General features: G+C 40.9%; 1 long non-coding RNA gene across 1 annotated transcript; it reads right to left on the bottom strand.

The window, feature by feature from the left end:
- Positions 1 to 277: 277 nt before the first annotated feature.
- On the bottom strand, positions 278 to 7495 carry LOC124269322. The gene is made up of 3 exons (XR_006896491.1): positions 7412 to 7495; positions 523 to 529; positions 278 to 290 (listed from the first exon to the last, which is right to left on the bottom strand). It is a non-coding gene; the product is annotated as an uncharacterized LOC124269322 (long non-coding RNA).
- Positions 7496 to 9484: the final 1989 nt, after the last annotated feature.

Genomic DNA, 9484 nt, shown 5'->3' with positions numbered 1-9484 from the left:
TAGAAAAAAATGATAGGTGGGATGCAAATAAGTTTTATGTAGCATGGCCTCTGTCAACCATCAAATGGAAAGAATGAGACAGCAAATGAGTTCGGTGTAAGCTGGTTTTGTATTATTTATACCAAGGCGAGTCAATTTGACAATGAAATCGGAAAGTCAGAGTAATACGGAGTGAAGACTTGTTTCAATAATATACATGTACACATTTACAACAAATATGTGTTCCATTCGGACCCAGGGGCGGTGGGGTAGCCTAATGGTTAAAGCGTTGGCTCGGCACGCCGAAGACCCTGGTTCGAATCCACACATGGGTACAATGTGTGAAGCCCATTTCTGGTGTCCCCCGCCGTGATGTTGCTGGAATATTGCTAAAAGCGGCGTAAAACCAAACTCAGTCAGTCAATCCATTCGGACCCAAGCGTATTGTGTTCTTTTTTTATCCCCATCCGTAAATGTATCCCCATACCCCACGCACCATGCATTATGGTATTTAGTATTAAATAACATGAACGTGTTTCTTACAGGGTTTCTTCACTTTTTATAATGTCCAATAGGTTAACATTGACGAGATGGTGTCTCTTTATCTCGTTCTCTAAATCACGAAATAGGTTCGACTTAGGAAGTCCTGAACCTGGTGCTGTATGTCTGTGTCAAGGACACACGGGAACTCTATAATGAACACAGCTGAATAATGTCCGATTGAAGTGATTCAACCTTCTTTTCTGAGGGGGTGTTATATCTTTATCTCAGTCGTGCTCTGTCACTTGAATCATTTAATGCTAACTCTACCTCGTTTGTCTTTCAATGTTTTGCTTGTGGCTGAAAAATATGACATTGTTTTTCTTTCGCGTGAACTGAGTGCGGTGTGCAAAAACGTTTTCAAGCCAGTGTGTATCATGTGACCCATGATCTGTGTTGTATTCCCTGTCCATTGAACTGAAAATAAAATTGGAGCAAATCAGGAGCTGAACTTCACTCATTCCGTCACTATTCGCCAATGAAATCATTCATATCTCTTCGTAAATAGACGGACTTCTGTTGTTTGTCTTGCAAACGTGAAATGGTAAGTTGACGTGATGATCAACATCAAGGCTTGGACAACTTTCATATCATTCGCTGGCCGAACATATTTACGGGCACCAAGATTACTCTATCAACTCCATCAAATACGATTTCCGAAACTTCTAAGGCGATTTCTTTTGAACCCCGACAATCGATAGTGTCCAGAAGTTTGCAACAGCCTCCGACTGATCAGATCAATTTGCACACTCAGTCAAACGTGTAAACTTCAGTAGCTTATCACCAACTTGTTGGGTTACTCGTTACAACTGGCCACATCCACCTCACTGAACGCAAATTTGTGAACCCACAATTGTAGCTGACAGACTTGGACTCATTACAGTGAATTCGTAGTAAGCTGACAGAGGCAGAAAAAGCACTTATCAGTGATTGCACTGACCATAAAATACAAACTTGGACATAACGGACACCTCTTGACTACAACATCAGTTCGATGTATCCATCGGGGTTTTGTTTTGTTTCCTTTGGGTTTTGTTCCGTTTTGTTTTTTGTTGGTTCAGGTGATCAGAAACATTTAATAGCACTCTGAGAATGTTCAGTATATCCTCATGTTTGGTGTATGCAAGTGTTGGTTATGTCATATATTTCGATTATCCGATTATTAGGTATATCCGACATAGGTATGCTCGGCTATTCACGATTGTTTGATGTATTCGATTAATCCGTCGTAAATTACGCTTCCGTGTATTCGACTTCTCTATATGTCAGAGTGGCCAACTATTCGGTATAGGCGATTGTTCGTTATACCCAGAGCTGAACATGTGTTTAAATGACATCCAATGATTCGACAGTGTTTTTCGAATGCAGTTCATTTCGTATTACTTCCATCAATATGATTGGTCATTTTGTCAGTTTCTCTCACTTCAGAAATTTCGTTCCTTGTGAACGTCTGCACAAATGTTGACGCGGCGTAAAGCAAATCCATTATCTATCGATGTGGTTTTCACATGTACTGAACCTCAAACAATCTCTGCAATTAGCTGGCAGAAGTGTAAATGATGGTCTGTAAGATCTGCGTGAATGTAACTTATTACAATGATTACAAGTGGGTCCATTGGTATGAGCAAATAGAACCATTGGGCAAATGAGGCTACAATTAATATTTCCCACCTCTATTCAATACTGTAGTATAATAGCAACCAACGTGTACCTTGGGGCGTCGTGTTGAAGGATGAAAGTGATATGATACATGTAATATCCCCTATGACAGCGCCTGAATGTGTAAGGTTTTGACATTGTTTTGTCTGACAGAGAAGGTATGGAAACAATGTTCACAATAACTGTCTCTATCATTGGTGAAAGAAATTTGTAGAAATGTCTATAGCACTTGGGCGTGGACGTTCAAAAACGTGTCCTACGTTCACCCTGTGGCAATCACCAAGTAGTGCATGCCACATTTTAATATGTGATACGCGTGTATGCGACGCATTTCCCGTGCCGAGACAACTGGGGCAAACGGTATGCATTGATAAAACCTGTTTGTTATCAAATCTGTGTTCCATTGGTGTCCACCACTTGTTTGGGACTTGCCTCAGGGCGGTTCTGGGGGTGGAAAAACGTGACGACACCCATCCATGTCACATATGACGTGAAAGATGAGCATCAAGAAACCCCGTCGTCAATGTCAGAAAAACGAAAACTGCGTGGAGCAAACTCCTGACGTTTGTATGAAGCCATGTGATACCCATGCATCACCATCGAATAACCGTTTCTTGTTTGTTAACTTTTAGTTACAATCACACATGAACTTATTTTCTTTTTTTCATCAAATACTGATGTTTTATTTCACCTTAGTTCGTGTACACTCAATCCATCCGAGAACCCTTTATGTACGGTTCTCCGAGATTATGGCCATAACGTTTGTTCCATAATGGCTCAGAGTACTCACAAACACCCTTCAAGCCATTATCACAAACAGATTGAACCCTCTCTATGCTGTTCCTGTTCAAACAGTTTCATTACCGCGTCCATTATGGATGAATTAGGTGGCATTGTGATCCTCCTAGATAAACATTCGATACGTCTCTGCATGAGAGATAATAAACCTTCAAATTAACACGTTCACGTGGACCAGGAGTCATGTCAGCATCAAGCGCTGCTTGCTGATTGGAGATGTAAGACACACAAGGTGATCCTTTACTCGTATTCGCCAGGATCTTGAAGTCTCCTGCAAAGAATTACTTCCACGTGTTCCGTCTCTGGGGTAATCTCCAACAGAGGCGTCAAGTCCACTAGGAAGTTCTTGGTGATCATACCGAACCGATACAGCATGAAACATTGCCCTGCGTTTCCCAAGGAGACAGTGTGGGCTGCAGTTATTGGCATCAGCTGAAAATATGTAGCCAATGTACTTAACGTGCACTTTGTGCTTGGCTAATATTTCAAAGTTGATGATTTAGTGTGGTTTCGTAAATATCTTGGTGTATAATTCTAGGTCTTCCTGAACAAAGAACATGTATTTGAATAAGGAGGGTAGTAAAACGAATTTCAGTATCGAAAATAAGGTTTCCGTAGCGTATTTGATCCTAACGAGTCTTTCAGTTTGATGAGTTCTTATCTTTGGCATCGGTTTACATTTTTCGGCCTATTCCACAACATTCCTCTATTAAATGCATTTGAAGCTTATGTTCTACATAACAATGAGCTAGATGAGATGGGATTAGAATATATAGTTGAGAAAGAGATGAGGGAAGGAATGGAATTGGGATGGTTGTTTTATCAAATGCATGATCTGGTTTTATAACCGAGACTGTTTGTTAGAGTACTCTTCCAGATATTGAAGTACGTGTGTGATTCTTGCCCTTTGGTTCATCTCGCGGTAATGTTCGGATCAAGAGAAGCATTTTGAGATTGATGGCGGATGTAGGTGTTAGTATTTGATGAATTTCTTTTGTGCTATTGGACCTCATCTAGCTATTCAATTGATATGCATTGGTTATGGGGTGGTCCATATCGTCGTACCTTCATTTCAACGCATTTCTGCGAATAATTATCTTGTCATCTGCTCTTGGCGACGTTTCGCACAGTTTTATCAGAAGTTGTTTTAGCAATGCGTAATCAATAGCGTACCTCTCAACTAGGACAGTTAAAGTTTCACTGCCTCGTGGAGTAATGTTGAAAGTACAGTTATACGCCTGCAATATTGTGGGTATGACGTAAAAATGAAAACCAATTTGCAAGCTTTCACATATTTCACTTGCGCTGAAACAGCTTAAGGCTATTTTCAAACAAGACATCAGTGCATGGGTTGTGTTGCTGCAAGGTGTAACGTTACGACGGTAGTTTGGAAGATCCATATTTTCTTCATGAAGTAACTCCAGTTAGAGTGTATTTTCGCTGGAGACTCATAAACACATATTTATGATATAATCGGAATGCCCAGCAGGTTTTGCTTTTAGACAAGAGTTCTTGTGACCAGTCGTTTTTCGCATTTCATGGAGCAGAAATCAAATCAAATCTACAGCGGCCAATAAATCACATCAATGTATGTAACCAGATTTGAATCTTATCCCTCAACAATACCGGGAAGTTATTTTGCCATAATTCTGTTACGCGTAAGAAGAATGATCTAATTACATCTATAACATGCAATAAGGGCAGACAGTTGATACACGGCGCGAAGCAAGAATCGGTCCTATGATATAGAACTTGAAGCCTGTTTCTTCCAGCAGACGTAAATGGTTCGTTAATGGCAATAGGTGATTACCTTGACCAACTTGATTGGTATTACCAATGACCAACTTCACAGACTGCAGAAGCTGCAGAACACCGCCGCCAGGATTATCACGCGCACAAAACTATCAAGTCATGTCCAGCGTGCATTGAAGTCCCTCCACTGGTCGAGAATCAGAGAAAGAATAGAGTTTAAGATTTTAACTCTAACTTATCAAGCACTAAATGGAACTGTTCCACTTTATCTCCAAGCCCTTGGCTCACCCTACGTCCCACCGAGGAATCTCAGATCTGCCGATCAATCACTTCTTGTTGTGCCTGCATATAAACTCAAAACTTTCGGACATAGATCCTTCAAACATTCAGCTGCTTTCTTGTGGAAGTCTCTCCCTACAGACATTAAATCTGCTCCAACTCTCTCAAGTTATAAATCTCGTCTAAAGACATTTATTTTTCTTCGCTATTGACTGTCTTGTGTTTGCGCTTAGAGCATGGCCAAGTGTTGTGGAGTCAAGCGCATTACAAATGATCTATATTATTATGTTTTACAGATTAAAGATAGTATGCAGCAGAGAGCTCGAGGGTTCGGGTGATCCTGGCACAGTCAGGCTGGTAAGGCTCATCATCAGCTCAGGGCCCTTGCCCCCTCTACACGCAGCCCAGACAGCGAATGGGACTTCTCCCAGGAAACGCTGCGTAGTCGAACCCACCAAGAACATTCCGGAGAATATGAAGGCTCTCCAACATTGCAGCCTTCTGCATTACCCAGAGTGTCAGAAGAGCTGTACTCCCGGTGGAGAACCCGGGCACTCTCCTGATCTGCGCCAAGAGATCAGGAGGTACAAAACCAAGGGCACCGAGAACAATGGGGAGCCTGACGACAGTGTACTTGGGATGCAAGCGAGACATTTCAAAGGCGAGGTCCGCATATTTATCATGCTTTTCCTGAATCTTGCCAATCACATTGGTGTCAAAAGGGACAGAAAATTCAATGATATAAATAAATTCATTGGCTTTATCAAAAAAGAAAAGATCAGGTTTGTTGGCAGGAATTCTCCTCAGGCTGTATATGGGCCTATTCCAGAGAAGTTTGAAAGTATCATTTTCCATGACGCCCTGGACATGTTCAGGGTCGTACCATGGATGGACCTCGGAGTCAAAGCCACAGGCATGGCGGAGACGGTATTAAAAGCAACGAGCCATGCCATTATTATTATTATTATTAATGGCGCCCCGGTCACATGTGGAATAGTTCATTAGGATGGATCAACGAGAGAGTTTCCGTACAAAACAATCACTTCCATTTCTATTAAACGTTTGGCATTTATACATAAATATGTCGAAATGGATTAGTAGAACGATCTTGCTTGTTCCTAAGTACCCAAGAGAAGCAGTACAAATAAAGAAAGTCTTGGACTCGGTACTTAGAATCGAATGAAAACTTCCGATTCTAAGGTAACAGAAACCACTATGAATAGTCTCCTGGTATAGTGGGTCATTAAAGACATATGTGTGTGACTATGTAATTTTGATATCATTCTGCGAGCAATAAACGTCATATCATGTTGTATGTGCAGTCATCGATTTACATAATATTTATAACGTCTTCTGGCCCGATCTGCCTTAAGGTCTGGTGTTTTTCTTCCATATTTACCTTAACACTTTATCAGCTAATTTGTTTTCACAAAATAAACTGAGTAATTGTATAACATAACAGGACATTTTGTATGAAGATGGAATTTTATTTCAGCCCATTAATAAAGAAGGTACGCTAATGAAAAACGCGCTATCCGTCCACCTGACGTCTGTTATTAATTTAGCTTTCGACCTTTCCACGAATATTTTGCAGGTGAAACTTTACGATAGTTTCTGTTATCATTACGGATGTTAACATTGTGTAAAGGAGAGACAGACTGAAAATGTTGCTGAGTATTTAACATATGTACAGCGTACCAAATAGGTGATAGATTGTATTTAGTACTATAATCGTGAGTAACTGAGAGAATCCATCTGTGTAATTACGGCAGGTATAAACCTTTCAAATTGATAAACATCATAAAATTTGTGCAATCAGAAAACCCTAGTGACGATATTAAGGGACTTTGATGTTTGATCAAGGTCACAAGATTCAAGGCCCCAACAACGCTTTCAGAACTATTTATGGTTGACTTCCGGAGGACATTTCCGATGCAATTCCCTATTTTGAATTGTACCCTTTGTTGTACTTGCGATGAATACCTCTGGTGACGCTGGATGGTTACTAGGCGGTGGGGTAGCCCAATGGTTACGCTGAAGGCCCGGGTTCGATTCCCCACATGGACACATTGTGTGAAGCCCTTTTCTGGTGTCTGACTGATATTGCTGGAATATTGCTAAAAGCGGCGTAAAACCCATCTCACTAACTCACTCACACTCACTCACTCACTCACTCACTCACTCAGGATTGTTACGCTTAACCTTTTCCAGAAACCTTTGAATCATTTACCAGGTGATAGGGCTCATGATGTAAAGTGTATGTGTATGGACATAGAAAGGTTTGTCTGACTTGCCTCGACCTTTAATTAGTCCGACTTGAACTCCCATTTAATTGTCTGTTAAACGATAATTAGGGTGGTTCTGTAGCCTTGTGGCTGAAGGATTTGCTCGTCGTACCCGGTACGATTCCTTAAATGGGTTCCATGTGTGAGGCACATTTCTGGTGTCCCCGCCGATATTTTGCCGGAATATTTCGAAAAGCCGCGTAAAACCATACTCACTCAGATCATGATCGACCGCTGTTTTGGTTTTATACTTAAACTGGTGAGGATATACCTGACAGAAAATATGGTGTTTTACAGTTTTCCCAACTGATGCAACGAGGATCAACATTGATCAATGTTGACTAAGCTGTTAAACCTGATCAGTCGAATTGGCGCCAGCGATGAGGACGTCGGTCATCGGATTGCCTGTATGGATGCTTCCGGTGTCAGTGTTGAACAAACAAGATTATAAATTCGTCCTGATCATCCATTAAAATTTTGCTCTCTTTACCAATCACAAGCTTGTGTCAGTATTAACCGTTAAACGGGGGTTCTATAGCAATCGATTTAATTCTGGCATGACAGGGCATGGCCATTGAATCTGAGATATGACCAATGTGTAATGATACATTAAAATTAGAGATTACCTTTTACAAGTTTTACATTGGTTCTTTCGTACATTTGTCGGCATTTCGTGTCTCATCTTTATTGACATATTTGCGCATCCGACGATATTACCATTAAATGTCAGAGGCTAATTCATATGCGACGTAAAGTAGGCCATAATACGTACAATGGTGATGGTGGTAGTAGTAGTAGTGGTGGTTGTGGTGGTGGTGGTGGTGGTGGTGGTGGTCGTAGTAGTAGTAGTGGTTGTGGTTGTGGTGGCGGTGGAGGAGGTAGTGGTAGTAGTAGTAGTAGTGGTGGTGGTGGTGGTTGTAGTAGTAGTAGTGGTGGTTGTGGCGGGTGGAGGAGGTGGTGGTAGTAGTAGTAGTGGTTGTGGTTGTGGTGGTGGTAGTAGTGGTAGTAGTAGTGGTGGTTGTGGTTGTGGTGGTGGTGGTAGTTTCAGTTGTAGCAGAGTAGGAGTAGTAGACTAGTAGTAGTGGTGGTGATATGGGTAGTAGTGGTAGTAGTGGTAGTAGTAGTAGTAGTAGTAGTGGTAGTAGTAGATCAAAGCAATCAAATACACCCGCTAGCTTGTTTCTCACCAGAAGTTTTAACCTGAATTGAGGTTAATGCGTCTGTAATCGGCAAACTGCCACTTACGTAATTGAAACTGTGTAGTTTTTTCTGGCTTCCTGCTTTCTGTGCCAGCACTTTGATCCCCAACGCGAACCATATTTTGGTTACTGAGTAGAAAAACGACTACCAGTCATCATGACTCCAAAGGATATGGTACATAGAGGTTTACTTTACAGGAGGGAGGGTAACAAGATAGATCATGCCTTATTGCTTCATAACTCTATACTACACAATTGCCCAGCTGTATACATTTCATTTATCTTGGCGAAGGTGTATCAGGTAGGCACGGAAAGACGTATATGCTCTATGCTTTATCCAATTTCTTACTTTATAAGACGATAAGTAAATACTCATGATATTGTCACAATTGTAAATTCGACTCTGCTTTAAGCAGAGATTTCTTCTAAATGTCGAAAGGGTTTTCCTATTCAAATTGAACTCCATGCAACGTTCAAAAGTTATATTTGTGATTGTAAATGCAGCAGTTTTGACAAATATGTTTGGCTTCACGTATTTGAACAATATATAGTATGACCAGAAATTATTGAGAATTTTAGGAATATGTTTAATTGGATTTGTAGTATAAGCAACCTTGACCAGCTATCAAGTGCTTGGTTTCATTCAAGAGAGACAGCTCCGTTAATCCTTTTTCATTAGTTTGTGAAGAGTTATCCCCCTTTGTTTACTTGCTAGCAGGCGACATTTTCAGTGATCCTCAGTATGGCTGATTTAGAGAAGAGGAAGTTGATTTTAGAGTATTATAACAAGGACATCAGATCAGCTAAAGTGATTTCAAGTAGAACAGGCATCCCTTTGTCCACTGTTTATCGTGTTTTGAAAAATATTGCAAAGGGATATGGCATTGAGCACCAGGGAGGCGCAGGAAGGCCCAAAAAATTGACTGTCGGTGACAGGAGGCGGCTTGGTATTCTTGTTTCTAAAAATAAACAAAGGAGTTTAGAAAACTTAAG

Source organism: Haliotis rubra, unplaced genomic scaffold (genome assembly GCF_003918875.1).
Source record: "Haliotis rubra isolate DU_JTF1 unplaced genomic scaffold, ASM391887v1 Scf144, whole genome shotgun sequence".
NCBI classification, from domain to species: domain Eukaryota; kingdom Metazoa; phylum Mollusca; class Gastropoda; order Lepetellida; family Haliotidae; genus Haliotis; species Haliotis rubra.
Note: the sequence above shows the minus strand (reverse complement) of the source record. Positions and strands in the feature narration are given on the sequence as shown.